Source organism: Copadichromis virginalis, linkage group LG11 (assembly GCF_057382275.1).
Source record: "Copadichromis virginalis isolate Kocher_CV1m ecotype Utaka linkage group LG11, C_Virginalis_male_GT1.1, whole genome shotgun sequence".
Taxonomy (NCBI): Eukaryota; Metazoa; Chordata; class Actinopteri; order Cichliformes; family Cichlidae; genus Copadichromis; species Copadichromis virginalis.
In genome coordinates, this window is record NC_140628.1 from 17,400,355 (window position 1) to 17,427,378 (window position 27,024).

A 27,024-nucleotide genomic window follows, 5' to 3' on the forward strand; every position below is an offset into this window, starting at 1 on the left:
TGATCAGCCTATTCATCAAAAGCTGGGGTGATGACAGTGATTTACAATTAACACTTGCACTGAATGACAAAGATTGAATTAGGTTATTTCTCAAGTAATATTACTTTTATTACAGGACACGTTTTTTTATTTTGTGATCATCAAGTGCTTGGGCAAAGGCAAGATGCTTGCTGGTAAACCATTAAAGCACTGTCAGATATGAAAAATGTGCCCCCTAAGATTGAAAGATGCGCCTAAGAGTTTTAACAAAATTTCTTTTGGTAACCCAAGTGTATGACTCTGAATGGCAATGCTCATCAACTGCCCCCGCTTTGAACAATATATTTGTAAAACTCTTGGATGGATTTCAATGATAGACACTGGATGATTCCCACAAGTTTTTTTTAAAACAAAAGCAGATAAAAATGTTGGGGTTTAGTTAGCTTTTTGGCTGTGACGTTTTCTTTTTAAAATATTCATCATACCCACACGATAAGCCCACTGACACAGGTGATCGCTGGCCTTTGCTACTGCAACACTGGGACTGACATAGTAACTGGCTGGAAGAACTGGAACAACATGTTGCAAAAACACGGAGAGTTCCCAGAGGATGAAGCTTAATGACATTGGGGATCCCTCGAGTTTTCCTGTAACACCATTATGAGGTTTACATTTTTGGTGTTTAGCCTGAGTCTTGACCACTTGAATGGATAGCCCCATTCATTTTGAAGTATCAGTTGTCACATACTTTCATTATAACTAAGCACTGATCTAATGATGTTCCCAACAGCTATACAATATATATGATGCTAACTAGCAAATGGAAATATGCCAGATAATGCTGCCAAATGTTCTTGATGCCATTCTTGTGCCCGTTGGCACAGGAGGCCACAGGCACACGTAGCAAGATTGACCCTTTTCTATTCTATTTTCAGTTGCAGTTTGGTTACGTTTACATAACAAAATTAAGTCAAAAAATGGTTTGAGCTAAAATGCAAGAATGTTAACTACATTTCTCTGGCAACAACCCGTAAAGAAAAGTTTTGACCATGCACAACTGTTTGAAGTTGTCTAGTATTTTAACAAGTTGAATAATATTATACTGCATCTAAAGGGCAAGGAGCTAGCCTGTGGAAAAGACCATGGGATTGGGACAAGAGTTTGTAAGAAGAGTGACTGTGCAAGATCAAAGTAGAGGAGACGAGAAAAAAATATGAGTGTAGGTAAGGGGCAGACAAATGCAAAAAGTGCAGCAGGGTAACTTCCCCAAGGTGAGGGAGTGAATGGAAAGAAGGAGTGAGGTTTCCTGAAAATTCATCCATCTTTGTCTGATTTAGGGAGAGAGACTGGAAGTGCCAAAGATGGATGAGGCATGCAGTGCTAAATCCAGCCCTGTCCAGTCACACAGCCGGGCTTGGCGATGAGATAGTGTTTTGGCCAAGAGCAGGGACGACCTGACCCGCTCCTTTTTTTCTTTTTGGGATGCAGAAGAAGTAAGTAGCTGGATTGCTTAAGATGGATCTGTCAAGTAGTACCTAACTTAAAGACCTGCAATGAGATGTCTTTCATGCAGTTGGCCCATCCGGGGCTCAGTTAGCAAATTTACAATAATCTGCAACTTTGAGCGCTTTGTTCCATCTCAGTTACCTTTGAATATTAACACGTGTACACTGCAATAAATGACTTTCCTTAATTCTGTGGTATTTGCATAGATCTGCTTGGCTTGTCATGTCAATATAATGCTGTTTTCGCAATGAAATTCATTTTGTGCACAATGTTTGACACGCGTATATTCATCAAAGCAGTTTTTATTTTTTTTACTTAGATCCAGCTGAAAGCATCTCATTCACCCATTTGCATAACATAGTCAAGAACTGCTTCAATACATGCTGATAAAGAGGTAAGATGGTTACATTTAAAACTGAAGGGATTGCAATACATAATACATTGCAAGCATTGCTTATGAACTAGTGGTGTAATCTGGAAAAACTTTTTTTCTCTGGCTCCTATTGCACAATGTCTCCTTGTTGGTTCTGTTTTATTTTTCCTGTACACAATTGCACAGGTATGAATGCAAAGTTAATTTTTTCTCCAAGGGCATCAATGCTGGGAAATAATTTCCTCTCAAGGCAAGAGAACATCCCTGAGAAAAGCATGTGAGTGTGTGAGAGAGGGAAAGAAGACGAGAATGTGTGGTTATGAAAGTGTGATTATGAATGTGTGGACAATGTGCAGGCATGCCTTTGTGTCAGCTTGAGTTTGCGCACACATGCAAGCGAGACTATGTGGTAATTTCAACAATATGAGGAACTTTTGCCCGTGGAATTAAAACTACTGGCCTCAGGCGATGCTTGTACTCCAAAGCCTCTTGACCAGGAGGCTCCAGACTGCTGCTATCTTCTTCCAGAGGATATTCTGCGGCCTCCGCACTCCTTTCTGGTTGTTGCGCTGGCTTCTCAGCTCCAGGCTCTCTGGCAGAGGTCTCGACTGTGCACATGTTGAGGCTGTATCCTGTCTGCAAAGTCTGTCACAGTGTAGGGCATGTGTCAAATCGGAGAGGGGGCAAGTCGTTGGCTCCAGCAGACAGTTGTTCTTTCCAGCCCAGGCTTCCCAAACCACAAATCCCCTCTCAGCATGTCTTCTCAGCCAGAATGCACAAGCCTACCCCAAACAAGGTCTGGGGCCTAATTACAAAAAGGAGGGAAAACCAGAATTGGCTACTGATTGAGCTTCCTGGGTGAATGTTAATGGCAACCACAAAAGGATATTTTATACTCTGAGAGTGATGCAGCAGAGATTGGAAATATATGTGGAAGCTGGGGAGGCTGCACAGGCAAAGCTTTACATGCTTTTATGAATGCAAACAAGCAATAACATGTTCTTTGATTCCATAGGCATTGTGAGACATCATATTTGTGTCTGCGCTGCCATCCAGGAATGGTAAACATTACTGTGCTACAGTTCTGGTCTCAGAGGAGTTCCAAGGCACTTTGCCAAACCTCATTCCAACTGGGAACAATGGGACACACATATTCCTTCACATTGCAGCTTTAGTGGTGTTTGAGCACTTCCTTCTCTTGAGTTTGAGTACCTATATATCATGTCAACAGTGTAATGCCTGTCATTCAAATACTGCATTTTATCGCAGTCATGTATTGTATATTAGTAGAGCCTTAAACCAAACTTTATTGGACACTCATTGAAATACTTGGAAAGTTCAACCATATTACATATTACAAATTATTATCAAGAATTTATAGACTTTTTTCCAAAATGTTTCATTTTTATGTTGCAAATGGTTAGTTTGGGGGCAGGGAGGGGTTATATGCCATCTGTGACATAGCCTGATCTTCCCTAATTGCCTGTGAGAAACCCACGGGGCACTAGGAACTCATGGAAGCTGTTTTTTGTGTTTGTGCTAAGCTAGGATAACAGCCTTAGCTTTGCACAAACTTTAGGCTTCTATGGAGCACTATGGAAGTGGAATTCATGGCATATTAGCTTATAAATGACCCAGGTGCTTTCCTACTCATTGTAAATTAAGGACACAATAAATGATTTCTTCATGGGTCCTAAATGAATGCTCGACTGCTAACTGCTGTTACCTACCTACCTGTTGCATTATGATGCGCTAGGCCAAGGATCTTGCTTTAAGGCATGACCAGTAGTATCGTTATTAATTACATCCATCTGAGCCCATAAGAGCTGCACTTGTGTGTGGTTTAATTTATTCTCATGATAGCTTGTCCATTCCACTGCTTATAGGGTGGCTGACCATCAGTCTTGGGGTCGTTACTCAAGAAATGTACTCTAATACGCAGTATTCATTACTTTTCTTAAAAGTAAATCCATATGTTGCTTACTCCTAAAATGACCTGAAATGCATTGTCAAATAATTACCAGTTAACAGTATAAACATTAGGCTACAGTTCCACACAATAAAACAAATGTGAATCCTAATGAGGACACACGTACAGTCTTTCTTTTAGTGTTTTTACATGTGAACACAAAGTTAAGCTGCAAACAAAGGAAATCAGATCTTGAACTTCTGAAACATGTAAAGGTAGAAATGGAGGCTACAAGCCTGACTACTCATCACTGCCTTTGTTACCTGTTGAAGATCAGGCTCTGCCCTGACGGCGCTTGCAGTTTCCTGATACATGCTAATTATGGCAGTGAGAAACTCAGAACCCCGACTGCAGGATATACTGATATGCAATGTGGTCCACTAACTCCCTTTGTATTATCTACTTCACACTATTTGCCTGAATCTCATTTTGTATTTTCTAAGGTTACAGTACATCTTCCTTTTACATCCATCCAGTCAAAACCCATCACACCCTTTCCCTGTGACAGGATTTGTAATAGACATGAAAACACACCAGTACACTCTTGTTTGTGGACAACAGGGGGAATTTTTGAGTAGGTTTTCACGATGAATAAAAATCAACTCTAGCATATTATTGCCGCGTACAATTTTATGTGTGGTCACGTACACATATGTACACCAATGGATACTTTGGTCACACAAACGCATTCTTGTCAGCACAAACTTGGCAGACTAGCAATGCTACCATCTGCTTGCAGAGAGAGAGGAGTATGGCAAATGGTTGACCTCAAACATTCAAGGTAATAGTGATGGGTTCCATTCAGTCTCTATCTCCCAGACAGCACTAGAAACCCTGTTCCACTGCAGTTGGATGTCATGCAACATGAGCCACAGCACAATGACAAAGTGCTTCTCCAGTTAGTTGGCAGTTACTGTGATATTTCTCAGACATTTACGTAGTTTTGTGTAAACCTGACAGACTCGTTTATTCATCCAGTTCTTACATATGTAAATTGTGGAGCCAGTTTCCAACAGTACTTTAAGGTAAGATTTTTTTTTAATGATAATTGGGAGTAAAGTTCTACTGGTGGAGGATTCTTTGTCCTTGAAAACAGCATAAAGTAAGTAACAGATCACAGAGAGAAAGCTTGAAGCAGTGGGGCGTTGCCAGCAGACTAATAGAAAAACTGAAAAACAAAATAAAAGTACTTGGTTTATGAGTTGGGTCCTCATCAAAAATGAATAGTTAGAATGCTTGCCAGAGTAAAAAAAAAAAAAATCCATTACCTATGGCAGCATTTTAATGGACTCTTTGTTCATCTGGACTTCGAACAGCCAAAAGTTTTAATTATGCATTTCTCCATTTCAGAAACACTAAAACATGCATATATTTTGGGAGTCACTAATAGTACTTGTTAAATCTGATTTCCAGTGGCCATGTTAAAGTTAAAAGTGTGCATGCAACTTTATGATTCCCCAAATCTAATAAACAGTAGGTGTAAATTCTTGCATATAAATCAGTACATTTCCTATATTAAATGACAAAGTTGATCAGCTAAATTGCACTTGCCCCCGTGACCTTCCCTCGGTATTAGTGTTGGCCAAAGTTTGAAGGTTTTTGGCAGAGCCAAACCACAGAGTCTAATTTCAGCACATATTCCTCTGAGGTCAAAGTGGGATCTTTCACATGAAAACAGATTATGGAGATACTTCTTCCACTGTCACATTTTACATTGCAAATTGTGTTGATCTGTGCAAAAAGCATAATGTATTTCAATCAGTACTGGCAGTGATCCGCTTTGTAAACTTTTAATTATTCATCAGTTATCAAACCTTGCAGAGGAAGTAACTCAACAAATATGCTGAAAGGCAACAAACAAACATAATAAACAATTGTTCTTGATCAAGAATGCTTCTATAGCTAGTAAGGCTGCGATGATGGTTTTAAGAACAACAGTTTATTCCACTAAATGCAATATAATTGTATAAATAATGTCAATAAACTCCCCAACATTTGTGAAACTATTGAAACTATTGTACTTTTGCATGTATCCACTATTACCTTTAAGATTGCACATTATAACCTTAACACAGCATTTGACAAACAAAAAAACATAGAAGAGGATTATGTTATGGCTTACTCACACTATATGAAAAATAGGACAGCAACCTCCCTGTCTATGACAAACTGGTGGTTGCCCAGTGATTGCGTTGAATTTTTTCCCATTTGGTGACTAGATTGTTTACATATTGCAATCAGTCTGAGCACAACCACAGCTCTGTTCTGGTTTTATTACTATATAAAAGCAAAGTACCTACACTGAAAAAAAAAGACCATGTTGGATTTACTTAATTCAGTAGTACTCAGTTAAACTCAGTTAACTTATTCATATTCAATAAACCTGTGCATTTTGTGTTGATAAAACGTGATTGAAACATGTTTAGATGAAGTAAGTTGAGCTCTTGGAATATTTTAATCCTTCAATATTTTGTCATTTTATTCCAACACTATTCAATAACTTTTACCCCGATACTACTTGGTCATTTAAATACTACATACGTTCAACAAAGTCTAGGGTCTGGTTAACATAAAAATTGAATGGATTTACAACGACTACTATCTTTATCCAGGTTGCGGGGGCATAACCCTGAAGTGATCGGTTACGAGGCAGGGTACACTCTGGACAGCTCACCAGTCTATCACAGAGACATACAACCATTTGCACTTACATTCATGGGCAATTTGGAATCACCAATTAACCTAACTCAAATAACTACATGACTTTTAACTGTGGGGAGAAGCCAGAATACCCACTGTCAACTAGCTAGATTGTGGATTTGAACCCAGGGCGTTCTTGCTGTGAGGCAACAACACTAACCAACACGCCACCAATCCAGATGAAACTTGAGGCTTGAAATCTGTACGTTTTTGTCCTTGACAGGCTAAACCACATTAAAAGGCAAGGCGATAGCATACATGTGGTGTGTGTCTAGTTGTCTGCCTCTTATAACGCCAGTGATTTTCCTGCAGTTTGAAATCTCATGTGATCTTGTGAATTTCATGAGTCCAGCAACTAACCACTCTTACTAGATTGTATCATGTCATCTCAACAAGAACAAATTAAGTTGTTGAATTTCATATAGATCCTACATGATTTAATTACATTCACCATAGAAACATGAAATTATTTTGTTCAAATTACAAGTTAGACTTTTGTAAATGTAACAACCACCCAATTTTCTTTTTTTGGTATACCAAAAAAGTAAAGGCTGCTGCTCGAATTGACTGACATGGATGCCTTCCTCAAACCACGATCCAAAGCGTGAAATCATGTGCGGTGTTGCGAGATTTAACATTTCTATATTGTTGACTTACTTCACTCGAACATGATATGAACAATTTAATATTCCCTCTCTGCATATCATGTAGTTTCTGCACAATATAGTTACACTTAACTTTAAAGCATGAGGGAGTTGTGTTGAATACACGCAAGACGCTCACATAAATCCAAGAGATGGACAATCCCTTTTTTTCAGTGTATGTCGCTATGCAGTTACTTCCCTGTCTTATAAATGCAGAATGTAACATCACACTCACAGTGGAATGATGTGTGTTCTTTGTGGATGAATGCATGCATTCAATGCATCGTTGCAGATGCTAACATGTGACTGGATCAGTGTTACAGCTGGAGAATTTATTGGTGAAATAATTCAGTTATAAAAGCCCCAAAACACACCAGCACCACCACTCATGTTTTAGCAGTTTGCTATTGCGAGTCAACGACAATCACACTATATCATCAAATAATGGTAAGCTAACATTTTGTGTAAGGCTTGAAGTGTGAAGATATTAAATTGTTACATTTTAATATAGTTGATCAACTTACTGTAAAATGTCTGGCATGTCCAATAATAGCTGACTGGCTCCTGCGACTAGCAACAAGCACTAATATTCAATATTTAAACTGAAATGTGACTCAGTATTTTATGATCAGATGGCATGTAACCCCTAACCCTGCCCCAAGCATAAATTATGCGTATGCTTATTTATGTATTGCCAGTCCATTTTTTGCAAAATGTCAGTTACTATTGTCATTGTTTTATCATTTCATATTGTCATATAATTTATAATTTATCAAGTCCAATTATAAGAGTATCCCTTTTTGCCTTTAACTGATTTTTTCTTGTTAAATTGCTGCTTTTCTGAGCAGTGGCTCTTTTTCCACCACTGAATAACACAGTGCAAAAGTTCAAACCACCTTCTTCAAATATCATCATCACACTGGCTTTAGGCAGAATTACTTAAATGACACCAGTCTGGATATTGTAGCTGTGTATCAGCACGTCCAGAGGAGCATCAACAACACCACAGCAGACAGAAAGGGCAGATCAAGTTCTTCTTTAAGCTATCAAATTTTGCAAGATCCAATAAAGTTTACCTTCTCTTTGGCAACTGAGACACTTTAGTACAGCTCAATAATCTCAATTGCCACTGCCTGCTCACATTAAGCCCACTGTATCATGCAGCAATGCAACACTCGTAAAGATTTGGATAAGTAATACATATCACATGCTGAACGCTGCATGCTCTTCAGAAGGGTTAGGTTACCTTTGTGGTGAAAGCTTGTCAATAATTGCTGTTTATACCTCTGGAAACTTTGTGCAAGAATTTTCTCTTCCCTTGGAAAATAATCATTGATGCAAATTTGATTTGTTGTGGAGGTAATGATTCAGTCCAAGATCAAGGCTGGTACGATTTCCTTTTAGCCCAAATTGGGCTATTTTTCCTTTTAGAGGTCTAAGCAACCGGGATAACAACCCAGAACTATTACGTTTCTCGACTCTTTTGCACTCACGCCTCAACACTCTTATGGTTCTTATTTTGTTTTGATACATGGCTGGAATGGTATCAAATCCTTAAAGTAGCAGAGTCTGCAAGTCTACCTGAATGTTCTGAGGGTAAACCAGGAGAGACAAGAGGCCTGAATTACAATTAGACCAGTTGGTAGAAAAAAACTTGGACTGTGGTATATACATATTGGAAAAGCTGAGGTATTTGTAAGAAAAGGGGAAGTAAGTTGAACTTAATTGGTACAGAGGGAATGAGTAAGATTGTGGTTAATTTTCTTTCTTCCACCAATGAACCAAGCTCATATATGGTAAGTCATGAATGGACCCATTTCCATACCCAGATCCTTGTCCCTCAGGGCTAAGCATAGTCCCTGGAGATTAATAACCCTGGTTTGAGACTGCAGACATTAAACCACAGACACCACCATCATATAAGCTTCCAGATTGAGGGTTGGCACATTACATTTGAATAAATACCTATCCTTGGCGATACATTCCATCTCATTACCCATCCTCACTGTTACCACTGACGTCATTGCAAGCGTCATCCAATACTGCAGCCACAGCAAGGTCTACAGAGGTTAAATATGATGTCTTTAGGTTTGGATTGAACAGCTCCTGTCTGTTAGCAGTGGAATAAGGAAAGCAAATGGTCCGTCTTTAAAAAGGAGAGAAGCAGTGATTTGTTCGTGGCTGCAGAGTCGAGGCCTTTGCCTAAATCATCCAGAACAGATGCCCCGATCCAGCTAGCTGGCATCTCAGCCTGCACCCTCTTTTCCTCCTTGCTGGCCAGCTCTGGTGTCTGGGAATCTAGGATGCTGTAAGTCATCATCAGCCAGTCAAGTGGGAAGCCAGAGCTTTATATGGATGCCGAAGTGAGAGGGTTAGGATGATGTGCCAGCGCCTGTGAATTCAAAGCTGCTGGTAGTGTTATTTTTAGTAGTAGCAAAAAGTGCGCTGTGATGGTAGCAGCAGGAGTTGAGCCAGCAATAATGCTACTTCTGACAATATCAGGTTACAAGATCTTATTTACTACTGTGATTGTAAGCATATTTATGGTAATTTCATGTGCTTTCAAAAGTAGGGGCAAATAACACTATAATTTATTAAAGATTGAAGGCAGGATACATGGTGAGTTCCTGTGCTCTTTGGGACCGTGTGTACATAATTTCATTCCACCTCATGTTAACATGTGATGCGAATGACAAATAAAGCTTCTTGAATCCTTGAATTCATAAAAACAAATGAAGCATAACCCTAGTAGTGCTTGATAACAACAACAGAACTAACTATATCCACCATGCTACTAGAATTACAGTTAGGTCCATAGATTTTTGGACAGAAACAACTTTTGTCTAATTTTGGTTCTGAACATTACCACAATGAATTTTAAATGAAACAACTCAGATGCAGCTGAAATGCAGACTTTCAGCTTTAATTCAGTGGGTTGAACAAAAGGACTGCATAAAAATGTGAAGAGCTAAAACATTTTTTAACAATCAATTTAACTGCATTTAGCTGGATTTGAGCTGACAGTATGTTTCCAAACACCTCAGAATTCATTCGGCTGCTTCTGTCCTGTGTCACACCACAGTAAACACTAGTGCCCACTGTGTCACACCACAGTAAACACTAGTGCCCAGTGCCACTGGCAGCCATCCACGCTCAAGCCAGCACACTGCCTCCGCCGTGTTTTACAGATGATGTGGTACACTTCGGATCATGAGCTGTTCCACACCTTCTTCATACTTTTTTCTTGCCATCATTTTGGAAGAGGTTGATCTTGGTTTCATCTGTCCAAAGAATGTATTTCCACAACTGTGCTGCCTTTTTAAAAAAAATGTTTTTAGCAAAGTCCAGTCTAGCCTTTCTATTCTTTGGTCGCACTGCACCTTGCAGAGAACCCTCTGTATTTATTTTCACGCAGTCTTCTCTTTATGGTAGACTTGAATATTGATATGCCTACATCCTGGAGAGTGTTGTTCACTTGGTTGGCTGTTGTGAACGGGTTTCTCTCCACCATGGAAATGATTCTGCAATCATCCACCACTGTTGTCTTCCGTGGACATCCAGGTGTGTTGCTGAGTTCACCTGTGCTCTATTTCTTTATCAGGATTTACCAAACTGTACATTTAAGGATGGCTTGTTTTACCTGCATGAAGATCTCCTTTGACTGGATGTTGTCTGTTCTCAGCAAAATCTTCCAAATTCAAACGCCACACCTCAAATCAATTCCAGGCCTTTATCTGCTGAACTGATAATGACATAATGAAGGAACTGCCCACACCTTCCCATGAAATAGCCTTTAAGTCATTCGACCATTTACTTTTGGTCCTTTTAACAAGAGGGTGGCACATGTTAAGTAGCTGAAACTCTTAAACTCTTCATTCAGTTTGAATGTGAATACCCTCATGTGACACACCATGGACCCACACAACATTCGGTTATAGTGCATCAGTTTATATTTACAGGGTGTCAACCACTAGATGCTTTTCTTCACGGCAGCTCTGCCACAGAGCTTCCTGTTTGGCACCTTGACTGCTCTGGACAGCTTCCCAGCTGCCTCAGCAGACACACCCCTCCCTGGTCCTCAGCGTCACTTCAAAAAGAGGGACATTCCTTAGAGAAATCCCCTCCAATATTACTGTAAAATGTCCAATATATATGGACCTAACTGTATATAGTATAGCATATAGTATATAGTACAGTATAACTGAGTTTTCAAATGTTAAGATATTGAAAAGATCAATCGGTTACACCCAAAATAATATTTTAGATAATAGTAAGCTTATAAAATAAAAATTGCTTTCTCCAGTAATAATGTATTTTTTTAAAAATCGTATGAGGAATGTCACTACCAATCACTGATGTTCTGCACTTCAGCTAATTTGGTGAGCAAATTTAAAATGATCTAAAGTTGTGAATACAGGAAAAGCAATAATAAAAGAGTGACAAAGCGTTGTTTGTGACAAAACGGTTAGGTACAAGGACCTAAATTATAGTAAGTGAAAAAGCAGTCAATGTCCAAAAAAACTTTGAAAGACCTTCACATAATCTCTACAGCTATTGCTCAAGATCACTGGAAAATTTTAAGTCTGGCTTCTTGGAAACAAAATATAAAGAAATGAGGGATGGCTCAAGAACCTATTCCACAATAAAAATGTTTTTTTTTGGTAGTCAAAATTTTTCATGAGAGCCAAAAAAAGTGAAAAAAAAAAACCCAAAACAAAAATATACAAAAATATACAAATACAGATAAAAAAGATAAGATAAAAAACAAATAATAATATAAATTCTGAGTTGACTGTATAGCTACTTGAAACATTGCCCTGTGCATATTATGCTGAACAATTTTAGAATTTTTCAACAGAAGGGCAGATATAAAACTGCCACACACTTGACATAACAAGAAATAATTGATTAGGAGGTCCAGGCAGTGACTTAGGCTTGATGACTCCTGCATCACAAATTGTTTCTAATGACAATGAATATCACCATTTAGGTTACAGTTAGAATTAATGCATGTAAGCATTGCACAGTTCCTAGTAGAGATGGACCGATCCGATATTACGTATCGGTCCGATACTGACGTAAATTTTTTCTCAAAAATCGGCTCATATCCTAGTAAGCTGTAGTACTTTTTCCTTTGGGAAGGTACCATCTGTGCAGTCTGCAATTCTGTTGAAGAAAGATGTTGAATCTATTTAATTATTCTTGAAAAATAATTGATTTCTGTGCATTTTTTTCACACTGCATCAAATTATAGTTGATTATGTTGATTAAGCATCATGTTGATTATGTTGATTAAGCATCATGAGGTGGAGGGTGGGTGTTTCCCCATCTTTTTTTTTTCTTTTGCTGGGAGTTTTAGAACCCTATTATTTAGGTTTCTTACTCTTTAAAATACCAGAATAGGGAGGATGGAGTAGGTTTGATCAGTATTGCTGAACTATGAAATATTTGGGTGCTGTGTATTTTTTGCATACAGGTATAACAGAATAGTTTTAGTGTTTTGTTTTGTTTTTTAACTTGAGTATGAACTTATACAAAAACAGCAAGATATTAAAAAAAACAGTTTTATTGATTAAAAATACACTATATCGGCTTCATATCGGTATCGGCAGATATCCAAATTTATGGTATCGGTATCGGACATAAAAAAGTGGTATCGTGCCATCTCTAGTTCCTAGCACTAAATTCCTGGAGAGTGCCTGGACTCTTTTCAAGAATGGAACACATGAAGGTACAAGCTGGGTTTGGCCAGTAGTGTTCACAAACTCCCACTGTGTTTAGATACTTTCCTGAATATGAGAGAGTCATTTATGTGTGATTATATGGGGAGATTATGAATGCTGTATGTTCTTATAGACTGAACAGTACCTCAAAATATTTGGCCCCTGTGAAGTCTCGAGGCAGTGTTCTGGATGGAATTCAAAAAAGGAACTCTATTGTTCTGTTGAAAGACTTCAACACTTGTGGGTGATGACAGAAAAACCTGGAGTTGACTGAATAGGTGGAACAAGAAACAGAATGGTTCTCTCTAGCCTGTTAGAGTATTTATTGCTGGGGTCATTATGTGTACAAATGGGTTAAACTACTGTCAGCTTAAAAAAAAAATTAAACATGTGCTATAGTAGATTAAAAAAAAACATACTGCTGTGATGACAAATTCTTTTTTCTGCAGCATGTAGTCTGCAGCATGTCGCTCCGCTTTTACTCCCGTCGGCAAATCTCCACACAGGAAATGAGGCTCTGTAGTGTGCTGGCAGGTGATGGTCAGGTTAGGATTAATGTTTTGAAACAGAAGTGTCTCTGTTCCTCTCTATCAGCTCATCGCAGCAGCTACAGTATTGGCAGCAAAGCCAGAAAACCATGTCTGTAACATTTCCTTGAAGAAATAGCAAGAGTTTCTGATTGCAGGATGCAAGACAGCAACCCTAAATAGCTGCAATTCTTAAGAAACTACAGATTGCATCTTTGAAGGGCATTCTGATGTAGGGTGATCAGCATATACACTCAGTAGGAGTGTTTTTGGTTAAAATCCTTTAAAATATGCTGATCTGACTCTGATCAATTTCTCTTGTTTGTTGGCTCATTTGTTTTCATGTGGTGATGGTTTATTGAAAAGGTGGGTTGTAACTGAATCCAGGTCATCCCTTTAATGTAGTATCACCATTGGTGTAACTGGGCTGCAAACACTAAAAGTGTTGTTTGTGCTGTAGACAAGATGCAGTGCTGGCAGTCAGATGGGGCGAGTGTGTAGTGTAGTGTATATATTTTTCTTATCAATGAGGATACTTTTTTTTTTTCCAAGTAAATCCAGCATGTCCAAATTAACACTGTCGGATTTGATTTCAACACTATTAAAGTGTCTATATGGGTCCACACCAGAGAGTGTTAATTTAACTCTTTTTGGAGAGTTGGTACGTTAACTCTGATTTAGTGTTAAACACCAAATCTGTCTGGAGTTGATAATTTAACACTTGGTGTTAAGAGTTTATATATTAACTCTCAAAGAGTATTTTAGTTTAACTACGTAAGAGTTATCTTCTAATTCATTCTAAAAAGCGGGAATTTTACTGTTCTGAACTTCTAGAAATTTCTTTTGGAAATAAACATTTACTAAAAGACGCAATGGTTTTTGAAAAACATTTATTCTGAACTGTGCACCACAATTTCAAAACATTTTCTGAAAGATGTAACAGTATACATGTTCTCACTTTCATTAGAATTTTGTTTATCAAAAGGTCTGACATGGTAAATGCAAATAACAGCATTCTCAACACTTATTTCTTCAATACAATATGCATGTCCTTCATTCATCCCTTTGTGGAACTTCAACGCATTTCTGCTCTCCCCCATATTCCATCTTCACAAGCATATCCTGTGCGGAGATTGAATAAAAATTAGTTGACACTAATTAATGGCACAAATAATCCAGTAAACAATTGCAGCACAGTAAAAAAAAAAAAAAGGAATCCTCTTTGAGCCATTACTTGTGTAAAGTATTTTCCCAAAAGACAAAGACACAGGCAACAGGTAATACTGAACTAAATGTAAAACCTCAACCTTTTTAATTTTTACCTAAACCGTGTACACAAAACTCTGGAGGGATCTAAATGCTAACGTAGAATCCAGTCAGGACATCTGCTACTGCTGTATGCTCGTTTTTTTTTTAATGGGCGATCGTTTTCAGGCTTCAAGTAGCACCATTATACCAACATTTCACATTCTAGACATTGTTTTAGGTGTATTTGACCAAAGGTTTGACTGAAAATTCACATGCAAGCTTTTTTTCAAGGCTGTGGTATTTGCCCGCAAACAATACCTTTCAGCTAGCTAAGACAGAATATTATGCTATCACCAAGCAACATGGCTAATGCCTTTCACACAGCTTTGTCTCAACTCCAAAGAGCCACAGAAGTAAAAGGTCATAATAATAATTGAAACAATCTTTGAAAAAATGACTTACCAAGCATGGCAAACAACTCAAATATGTAGAGCAAAATGTTCTGAAACGGCTTCACTTCAGCTTCGATTGGAGCCTATGGTGCTGGGGGCGGAGTCTGTCAATTTACTCTGTTGGTGTCATAGCCCCTCTAGGAGTTCAGAGTTAAGAGGTCAAGAGTTAATGTTTCCATTGTAACACCTCCAGATTTGACAGAGAAACACTCATTTTTAACATTCGAGTTTAACTACTATCATTTTACACCTCAGAGTTACATTAAAAGAATGTGACTCTACTTAGAGTAAAATTAACTCTACTTTTGCAAGAAGACTATTAACACCAAAAAATTTAACACTTTTGAATTTGCTGTGATACATGCAAGTTTTTTTTGATGGGGGCAAAATTGTAATATTTTGTAATTTATTTATTTTTTAAATAGCAGAAGCATGGATGGTGGAATTTTCTTCATACCAGAAAACCACACCTTGTTTTGCTCATAGTAAGCTAAATCTTTGGTTACGATAAGGTGTGAGACAAGGCTGATAAAATCAGTGGCTGTCAGGGTCCTTCAGCAGATCTGTTGGCTCAAAACTGGAAGATATAAAGTTCTGTCTGTGGCTTCATTGTAGTTTTCCTGTAGTACTTTATGATGTCTTAATATAAAATCCCCAGTTATTCGTATTTGCACTCATCCTCAGAAAAGTATTTTATATTTCTAGGATTCAAAATATTGAGTTTTGCCCATATGAGCAAATATTTGCCTGCCTTAAGCAAGATATCAACTTGCTGGTATGTTGTACCAGAGAACAGTAGAGTTTAGCCGCATGTAAAAGTCTGTACAAAATTTTTGGGTTATCTATCCAGTGGACATCGAGATATTTACTTGCTAAGGAAAAACTTTGGGAGGAAAAAATAATCTGATCTCCAAAGTCAGATACCAATATACACGAATGCTTAGAAACATATAGATATCATGGCAGTTCAATCAATATGAACCATCCTTGAAAACAAACCTTGAAAATAAAACTATGCAAAAGTGAAATCAGCTGTTTTCAGCTCAACATCATGGTAAGAGCTAGTGGGAAACTACGGTTCATTTGAGTGGTCCCTGATTGTACCCCAGATCTACAGACCCCATATGAAGCCTTTTTAAGAACACAATGTATTTTAAGGTCCTACAAAACAATTAACTAGTGAATAAATAGAATGTGGTGGAGACAGATGCTGGTGTGATTTGACCTGTTGATGTTGTGGAATCTGTGAGAATGTGCTATGGGTCTCCATGTCAAATTTGACTCCTGGAGAGTGCTTGGCAGAATAGCAAAAGGCTCTGAGTTACTAAACAGAGCCATTAGTGTTGGGTAGACCAGTGGTCTGGCCTGAGGGCCTGGTTGAGCGGCAGGGGTCCTGTGGTAGGAAGTTGTGGTCTGTAGAAGGCAGGCAAAGGGATTTGGAAGCGTGAAGCCCAATTCACATGGCCTACTGGCTGGACCAGGGTATGAAAGAGATAGGGTGTCTGGGAAAATATGTGGATATTTTGGATTCATCACATTTGGAGACCACAGAAGACACTGAATCTTACTATCTATCTTCATCCAGGCATCTTGTGACAAGCATAACCCTAGTATTACTTTTGTATAATATGCAAATTGCTTTGTTGAAATAAATGGATTACATGGTCTTTTACTGTTTATGCTAGGCTATCCCCTCTCTAATTTTGGTAATTTCACACATTGCTGGAGACCCAAACAAAACACGAAATAAGAGGCTCTAATGTAAGCGCCTTGTTAATGTTGGTGTCATCAGTTACACAATGGACCTGAAGCCAGCACAACAGAGCCAGCAGTGCATGGGCAGGAATACATTCCTTACTTGGAAATTCCACTTCGTATTTAAACAACAAAGGGATGGGCGAAATTTGACCGTTCAATGCGAACTCTGTTTGCCAGCAACCAAGCTGCTGTCAGCGTCAAAAAACTCCAACTCCAACCTAAGGGAAGTAAGTTATTTAAAAAAAAAAAACTAATGTTAGCCTACTGCAACTACCTTGTTTTAGTTGTGGTAGCTACCTGGGTTATGTGCCACTTCAGTATCTTTGATGCACTATTGCTGTGTGATTTATTACTATTACTGAAGGCTACTTGCCACCAAGCTAACATTGTTAGCTGCCATTAACTGAGGTTAGTTCATAGACTGCAGACTGTTATACTTGATGGATAGCATTAACAACCTCCTACCCACAAATAATCATGTGCAATTCTGAAAGCAAAGTCTACAAACTTACCTCAGCTAACGCCAGCTTGGTGGCGAGCAGAGATGGACAGTAACGCGTAACGCGTTACTGTAATCTGATTACTTTTTTCAAGTAACGAGTAAAGTAAGGGATTACTATTGCAAAAACGGTAATTAGATTACCGTTACTTCCCGTAGGAACGCTGCGTTACTAAAACCGTGATTTTTTTTGCGAGAATGTCTCATGACAGTGACGTAAGCGAGTGCGCCGTTAGTGACAACAGCTGTGTGCAGATCAACAATGGATCACATATCGATTGTGAGAGAGAGTATGAGCGTGCAGCGTTTAAAGCGTGGAAGTACTGACCTTACTTTGAATTTGATTCCATAAAAAGTGAAAAAAACATTAGCGTCCATTGTGCGTGGGAAGAAAACGTATTTTTACAGCGAAAAAAAACCCTAAACTTCCAAGCAAGCACCGAGTGCGCAACGACGTAATGCGCAACTGACCGCTGCACACCTGCACCAAGGTAAACCTCCGCCTACTGCAGTCCTGCTTTACAGGTGAAAATAGAGCAACAGGACCGCTGAGTCTTTGACTTTATTTATTTTCTGCTGTGTTTTACTTGCATCTATTTGAAAGAGTGAGTGTAAACACAAAAAATATTTTATTTTATGTGCTGGAATGTGTAGAAAATAGGTTTAAATGTTAAACTAATTTATTCAAGTCAGATAATGTTGCATATAATTAAATTTTTGCTTGATGCATAGAGTTAAAAGATTAAAACTGATAAAACAAGTTAAAAAAAGAGACTTTTCCATTTGATTACATTTTGTATGATGGATTATGCAGAAAAAGTAGAATTGGGCTAAAAGATCTATCGCTTTATCACCTATTCAGGTTGTAAATCGTGTTTTTAAAAAGTAACTAAGTAACTAAGTAATTAATTACTTTTGAAAATAAGTAATCAGTAAAGTAACGGGATTACTTTTTTGGGGAAGTAATCAGTAATTAGTTACTGATTACTTTTTTCAAGTAACTTGACCAACACTGGTGGCGAGTAGCCTTCAGTAATAGTAATAAATCACACAGAAATAGTATATTCATGTAGTTGTAAAAAGCATGACAATATATCCAAAGTATTCAGATTACGTAGGCACTTAACGGCAATATTTCTGCCCGTGTTACGTGTAACAAAATCCACTGGCTCTGATTTCCTGGGCCCAGAATGCCTACAATGCCCACAATGCCTTCCGAATCATGTGACAACCCCTTTGGCTTTTGTACTTGCGCTTCGCTGTTCCACTTGAACGACGTACTGTTGTTGCAGTTAGCAATTAGCCTATAGCCTATTGTTCACTCAAAAGGCGCGATGGATGCTTCGACTTACGAAAATGTTCGACTTGCGAAAGAACCTCGGGAACAAATTAATTTTGTAAGTCGGGGTTCCACTGTATTAGTGTTACTAATTACTAACTACTTAATCAATATTGTATTTAAAATACTTATCTAATTACTGTGTCTGAAAAGTAACTTAATTACTCAATAAGTTATTTAACTAAATACTTCTTAAAATCCCTATAAACCTTGAGTGGACAAACAATAGAAATTAAACTCTTTAAATAATAAATAAATTTTTTTTAAAGACGGAGACTCTACAGTACGCAGCGATAGCATCTCTTCCACAATGTAGTCTGCAATCATTTTTTTAAGCTCACCTTCAGACGCTTTCTGTGCTGCTGAAGTAAAATCAGGTTTTGCCTGCTTAGCAGGAGTTGCCGCGGTGTTATCCATGGATGATGAGCAAGGATCACTCAGAAGTGTTCGTCTCTGCTTTCGTGTCAGGCGCTTCAGTAGATTACTTGTGCTATTAACAGCAGCCGATATTTTTTTCTCCCCAGGACATAGCTTACATATTACTGTAATGTTCTTGTCTGCTTGTTTCAGAAAAGTGAAGAGACGGGAATATGTCCATTTCATAAAACAGGCATCCGACATCTTCTGCTTTAGAATACGACTATGCAGCACCTGCACTACAGCGATGTTAAAGCGGCAGAGTTTACTTTTACCTTTAGAAGATAAATTATTGAAATTAAATAATGATATTCAGCGAGTTTAATTATTTTACAATGTAACGCAAGTACATTGTAAGTAACTGTAATTAAAATACCTAAAAATGAACAGTAATCAGTTACTCTACTTTTTCAGTGGAAAAGTAATTTAATTACTGTAGTAACGCGTTACACCCAACACTCCTCGAATGTGGGTTAAAGCTTTTATTCTAAATGTTGTTTTGGTCTCCAGTGTAGTGAATGTATGTCTGTCTCTCTAAAGCTGCTTTCAGTATAGCCCTTATTGACAAGAGATCAACACAGCAGATGGCTCCCCATGTTTAATTTGGCCAGTTTTTTATTTCTGTCTCCTGACAGAACTGCATGGATCACTACACTATGAAACCATTTGTTTTCTCTTCCTGTCTTTTACTCAGTAAAAATGTTATAAATAAATAAAAAAAAATTAAAATAAGGCTTTTAATCAATTCTGAGATATTGTTCTGGTCAGTTAAGTAGCACAGAGGGCTGTTAATAGGTTTGAGGTGCACTAGAGGGGCAACAATGACAAAACCCCTAAAACAGGAATGGTTTTATAGGTGGAGATTACTATATTTTTCCCTTTTTCTTTTTTGATTGTTTTTTCACTAGTTTTGCATTTGGCTAGGCTCAATGTCACTACTGGTAGCACGAAATCATACCTGGACCCTACAGAGGTTACACAGGTAGTCCAACTCCTCCACAAAGAAATCCTTGGACCCATTGTCAGACCCTTCACTGGTACAGTGGTTCCCGGGTGCCTCCTACTGTATGACAACATCTGGCTTCATGTAGTGAGAGTATGGAGGCAGTTCCTGAATGATCAAGAAATTGATACCATTGACTGACCCTCAAGCTTTCCCGACCTAAACCCAACAGAACACCTCTAAGACATCCATCCAATGCTCCCAGGTTGCACCTCAGACTGTCCAGGAGCTCAATAATGCCCTGGTCCATATCTGGGAGGAGATCCCCTGAGACACTATTCATCATCTTATTATGGTAAATGGTAAATGGCCTGTATTTATATAGCGCTTTACTAGTCCCTAAGGACCCCAAAGCACGTTACACATCCAGTCATCTACCCATTCACACACACATTCACACACTGGTGATGGCAAGCTACATTGTAGCCTGGGGCGCACTGACAGAGGCGAGGCTGCCAGACACTGGCGCCACCGGGCCTTCTTACCACCACCAGTAGGCAACGGGTGAAGTGTCTTGCCCAAGGACACAACGACCGAGACTGTCCAAGCCGGAGCTCGAACCAGCAACCTTCCGATTACAAGGCGAACTCCCAACTCTTGAGCCACAATAGCCCCACTTATGAGCATGTTCCACATTGTTCGGCATGTATAAAAGCACATGGGGACCATACAAACAACAGAGTACCATTTTGAGTTGCTGCTCATGACTTTATCAAGGCTTAAGACTTTTGCACAGTATACTAACTATATTCTGAGTAATTTTAAGAATGTAAATTTGACCCTTTGGGTTACACTTTAACAAAGCCACAGGGACAATGGGAATCCCATTTTGCTAGTAGACTATCCCATTCTTTGTGTTTGAGCTGTGGGTCTGGACATAGTGAGTTCTTGCTTTGCAGAGGGCCAGTGGTTATCACTTCAAACACATACCACATCATTCTCTATCCAGGACCCTTTTTACCTGTGGTTGCATGTTCTTCCAATACTAATTAAACTCCACAAACCTAAGGGCAACACAAAAAGCCAACTGCTAATTTGTTTACTTTCAACAGCTCCACTCCCTTTCATGTGATATGTGTCTTGGGGAGCTTCTGGCACCTGCCAGGGGCTTTCTTTAACGTAAGGGTGAGCCAGACTGTCCTCATGAACCCAGCAGCTCGTTTCAGTTGCAGTAGACTTGACGAGGAAAAAGAACTCAAACTGTGGTTGTGTTCAAGTCTTGAAGCACTGACACAGTGATATCTTTGAAATACTGGCTGTGGTGAGCAGAGAGATGGTGCTATCTGTCAAATCCTGATTGATTTTATGATTACATCAGTCTTCCTGATTGTCCATTGTCTTCTCAACCATTCACTCATACTCCCAAAGCGTACACACACACACACACACACACACACACACACACACACACACACACACACACACACACACACACACACACACATTTTTGCAATGATTCAAACTTTCTCAATAAAACAGTGCTAAAGAGAATCTCTACCTGAGACAAATTTTAATCAAATAAACTCAGGAAGTAGTGTATAAAGTGAATGACCCAGAGACTTTGATAGTTTCTGATTCTACTGGTTTCTTTTTCCATTCTCCACCCTTATTCTGCTGTCTCACTGTCTCCAGGGAAAGGGAAGAACATCTGAAGATGATCACAGAGGGCATGTTCATACGTAGTCTTTCAGGGCCCCAACTATTGAGAATATAGTGAAGCAGAGAAGGTCATCATATCTGTGGGCGCTTGGCAGGATGACTCATGCCGGGTTATATATTGGTCACAGCGGGGCTTCCGTTCTGGAGTTTACACACTTTTCACAGGATCATCTTTCCAACCACCATGGGGCTAAATTCCACATGTGCATGCTAACTTCTGTTACTTTTGCCTAAAGCAGGGGGTAAAGTGGACACGGACCAGCAGGTGTGATCTTTTACTTAAAAATGAAGGTAACATTCCCTCGCCACATGATGTAGGTAAATGATTTGGATCAGAAAGACAGCATTTACCAGGGTATAAACATTTGTGAGCTGGTCTATATGAAGAGGTTGAGAAGATAATTGTATACAAATGCATGCTAAATTGAAAACTTCAATATAACCCCAAGAATGTTTTTTTGCTGTTATGATTCAGCCAAACCCTGCACACATATTGATAACCATAAGCAAAGCTCACCCTTGTGGGTATTTTTTATTTCCAGTATGAGCATCAACTTTAACTGAGCTTTTGCTCTACTTCAAACTTCAGTTAGTTCTTGGATAGTATTAGTACAACTTTTTTCTTCTCAAGGGGAAGCACTTGCTTAAATCACGTCTAATTAGTTGATGCACCCCTTATGAATGTAATACAGAGATGTACTTTGGTCTGGTGTCCTCACTGCTGGAAAAGACTGCAGCCGATCGGATGAGTCACCCGTCAATAAAATCAATGGAACCTTCATTTTCCTAGTGGCATCAATGCGGCTGTTATTGCACGCATGCAAAAGAGATATTAGTTGTTACAGGACGTACTATGACTATAGCAACAAGGACATTTAGTTAGTGCATTGAATAGTAACAAAGATATCATACATATGTTTAAGTCAAATCTGAATAAGATAAGAATAAGATACTATATACAATAGAATGAAATACAATGTTGTCAGAAAAAGAGAATTGCAATTAGTGTTATTGCACATGTGTGGATGTGTGTGTTAGATCCTTGTTGTGGAGTCTGAGAGCAGCAGGAAGGAAAGACCTGCGGAATCTCTCTGTCCCACCATGCCTTGTAAACCTGCAGTCTCTCTCTTGCTATTACACATAGCCCTGACTCAGACCTGCGTAATGCAAATGTGTAACTTGAAATAACATATTTGCATTACTAGATCAGTAATTAGCAAAATAGCACCTTTGTTGTTATTTTTATTTCTCCCCTCTTTTCACCTCTTGTGATTAGACGCATCTCCTTTCTTATCTTCACCCTCTGTGAACTCTGTGTTGACTTTTGATCCATTTAGCAGCTCATTAGTTGACTGGTACTGCAGGCCAGGAGTGGAACCAATATGTATCAGGTTCCTGCAAGCCCCCAAATTGGAAGAAAATTAGATTTTACCTTTATAAAACTGATAAAGTTGATAACAGGTGCTCTTCAAACTCAAATTGATTGGGTTTGACATTAGGACTTTAACAGTATTGAACTGAGGTAGAGTTACTTACAGTTACTGGGTTTTAAAATGGAGTGAGGCTCTGGCTCCATTGATCTGGATACAAGTGCTTGGTGATGGAACATACAGTGTGATGTCATGACAGTGGGGTTGACAGCCTTTATCCTTGTGTCCCCTCTTGTGGCTAGTTGCACATGGACACATATTTTTGTCATTAGTTCTGGGTCTGCCATGAATGCATTCAGCACTTTGAATAATTTCTCTCCTGATGTTCTTTGATGCAGTTCTTTGGAGAAGACAAAGTCTCCCAGTATTTTAGCATCTCATATTAAATTATATAGTGAAAAAATGGTATGTACAGGACTGCATAAAGTCCTGTGAAAAACTAAGTACACCCTTACTAATCCCATAGAAATTTAGAGTATAACTAGCACCAGGTCCTAATAATCAAATGCACTTGATTGATTTTCTGCAAGTGTGATCACTTCTATAAAAGAAGAGGTTTAGCAGTTTGCTGGCAAAGGTGTTCGTTACCACAATGCCACAATCTTACCAGGAGTGAACATCCCAGCAAATTTACCCAAAGGTCAGATCATGCAATTCTCAGAGAAATTGCCCAAAACCCAAGAACTACGTGTCAGATAATCATTCCACTATACTACGTGTCAGTTAGCATGTTAAATGTTAAAATTCATGACAGCACAATAAGAAAAAGACTGAACAAGTATGACGTGTCTGAAAGGGTAGCAAGGAAAAAGCATCTAAAAAACATGGCGCATGACTTAGATTTAGAAAATTGCATCTGAACAAACAACAGGATTCCTGGAATAATGTCCTTTGGACAGACAAGACTGTTACACATTTGCAAAAACCAAACACAAAATATCAGCACAAACACCTCATACTGTAACAAAACACAGGTCCCATGTCTGTGTTTTGCAGCCACAGGACCTGCACTCATTGAAGCTTTCACTGAGTTGACCATGAACTCCTCTGTATGCCACTATGTTTTAGATTCAAATGTGAGGACATCTGTCTGAGAGCTAAAGCTTGGCCTGCATGGGGTCAACCGAACCAGATAATGATCCCAAGAACAGCAACAAATCTACAACAGAATGGCTGAAAAAAGAAAAGAGTCAAGGTGCTGCAATGACCCAGTCAAGGTCCAGACCTCAGCCTTATTGAAATGACAGGATCTTAAAAGAGCTGTCCATAAACGAATGCCCACAAACCTCAATAAAGGCTGTAAAGCAAAGTGTGCCAAAATTCTTCCACAATGATGTGAGAGATGTGTTTTAGTTTCACGGGACTACAAAGAGACGTGTGGAAACTCTCTTTTCACATCACTGTAGATAATGGTTCAGCTACATCTGTTAGTACAGTTTTGCTCTTAATCAAGTCAAGCCTTTCCTCCTTCCTCTTCCTTCTTCCTCTTTATTACAAATTTAAACAAATAAACACTAAAAACATGCTTTTTACTGGTACATATTTCACATTAAGAATTAATTTTGAGTTACAATTTAATATTCAAGATGTAAAGTAAACTGGACTGAAGAGAATTTCAGGCAATGATTTTGTCCTCACTTCGTTACAGACTGTAGTATATAGCATCATTCACACTCATTGACCTTTAGTTGCTTTAAAAATTGCCCGTACAGTTAAATCTCCAGCATGTGCAGGAGATTCCTCTGAACCTCTGCAGTTCCATACATTTTGTCACTCTTGTAGCTTTCACTTTAACGTCTGCCTTCAACACTTTAGGATTTATGGAGGAACCATTCTAACATCCATGAGAGGTTTATGAACCCCAGTAAAATGTTATTTTGTTCCGTCTCCCAAATGGTCAGACCACAAACCATTCAGTCGTGGCATTAACAGTCAGTATTGACCTGTTTTTCTGCTGCGGCCTGCTCCCATGGCATCCAGTCAAGACTGTGAAGACAGGCCTCCAGCCCAATCCTTTGCTCAGATGGAGAGAGCAAACTGAGCCAAGCACTTCTTATTCTACAATAGTCGGGAAAATTTGGATACTGTCCACAGCCTTTTATTGGTTCAGGCCCTCTGGGCTCTCGCCTTGATCACAGCATCAGACTTTTTCTGGGATGTTTTCGTGTGAACCAAGGATCACACAGGGTCAGACATTTTAAAGCATTGCATGTGGTGTTTGTCATTTGTGTTTGTCTGTGATCAAAATCAATGTTCAATATGGTTGCGCTGAATGGTTGTTTATTCTGACTGAAGTGAATATGGATGCCGACAGCCATCTTGGCTAACCCACTGTATTTTATGATTTTAACATTGAACAGAAGATTGAACTCTATAAAGTTCTCAGAATATTAGATTTCAGTAAGTATTAACTTCTGAATTGTCTATCATTATTTAATTATGTCAATGGAAAATTGTATTTAGTAGTCAGTATAATCTTTTAGTGATATAAGTTTGCTTATGGTAGGATGCTGTTTGTAGTTATTTGTATTAGGAAATGTTTAACCATGTATACTTAGAAGCATATAATTAATTGTGTAGTGACAGGATGTGTGCACCCCAGGAATGCACCCCCACGTCCTGGGAGCATGAGAGCTCGTACCTTGTCTTATTGCTTTACGGTAGGATTAACGTAGCTATGTCTGTTTTAGTTTAAGTGCTTCTTTACATATAGATGAACTGTTGGACTTTCCAGACCAGCAGGTTAAGGGAAGTTGTTTATGGGGCCACACTCTGACCCCACACACACACATACACACACATACGCTCAATGGAGTATAAAATAAAGACCGGGGCAGTTCTCTCACTGGAGTCTCTTAGAGTGGAGGCTGCCCTTGCTAGCAAGAAGTTCTGTGTGTTTCTCTTCTCTGAGTCTTTACTGAAGAAGTGTTTTAGAACATTTTCCCTAACAAATTATAATTCTGTGTTCTATCAGATTGGACAAAAGAAATTATTTAACTTGTCAGCTTCAAGTCCTGTGTGAGTTTTGTAGCTAAAGATCATTACTATTGGTCCATTATTTCTGCTTTACTGTCTCAGGTGATGTTTACTTTGAAACCACACATAATAATATCTTTACTCAACTGTGGCTCGTTCTTGTTATTCAAAACTGTATGACTGGAGACAAGCTAGTAATGCGCCCCCACTGAAACACATTCATTCATTCAGTTCATGTAGTTACTGACATATTTGACATTCCCCTTCAGATCATTGACATCTAACATGTCTATTGTAATTGTTTCATCATATTTTAGGACTGAGATTTGCTTTAACCCCAAGCCTATTTGGCTGTTTCAGATGCCACTGAGAGTGTCCAGCCTACCTATCTATTCCAATGAGCAATAAATCCTGTGACGAACCTCTGAATGTGGTTTCCTGAAATTTGGTGGAAAGAGTGCATCTTAAACTGTACAAGGGAAAAATACATTTTCCCACCACAAAAGAATTACATGAAGGAGACATGACTAAAAACAGGCGGTGGTTTGACATAGGAATAGCACAGTGGAAAGTAAGGCTGTTGTGGTTGGAGCAGTGGAGAGCTAGGTACTATGCTATGTACTTTTGCCTGTAAACCAAAGGCTAAATTCACAACTCGTTATCATGGGGTGGGGTGGGGAGTGTGTGTTTGTGTGGTGGTGGTATGAGGGTCGACCATAAGTTTTAAAAAAGTTACTAGCCTTTTAGAGAAGCAGGTTCACCTTTACGAAATTATTATATGACTAACAGCATGTCATAGGTTTTATTTAAAGCGTTTTGCAC

At 38.8% G+C, this 27,024-nt stretch overlaps 1 long non-coding RNA gene across 1 annotated transcript; it reads right to left on the minus strand.

Moving 5' to 3' along the window:
- Positions 1-14,294: 14,294 nt before the first annotated feature.
- On the minus strand, positions 14,295-15,199 carry LOC146698317 (uncharacterized). Its single transcript, XR_014922898.1, has 2 exons — positions 15,132-15,199; positions 14,295-14,543 (listed from the first exon to the last, which is right to left on the minus strand). It is a non-coding gene; the product is annotated as an uncharacterized LOC146698317 (long non-coding RNA).
- Positions 15,200-27,024: the final 11,825 nt, after the last annotated feature.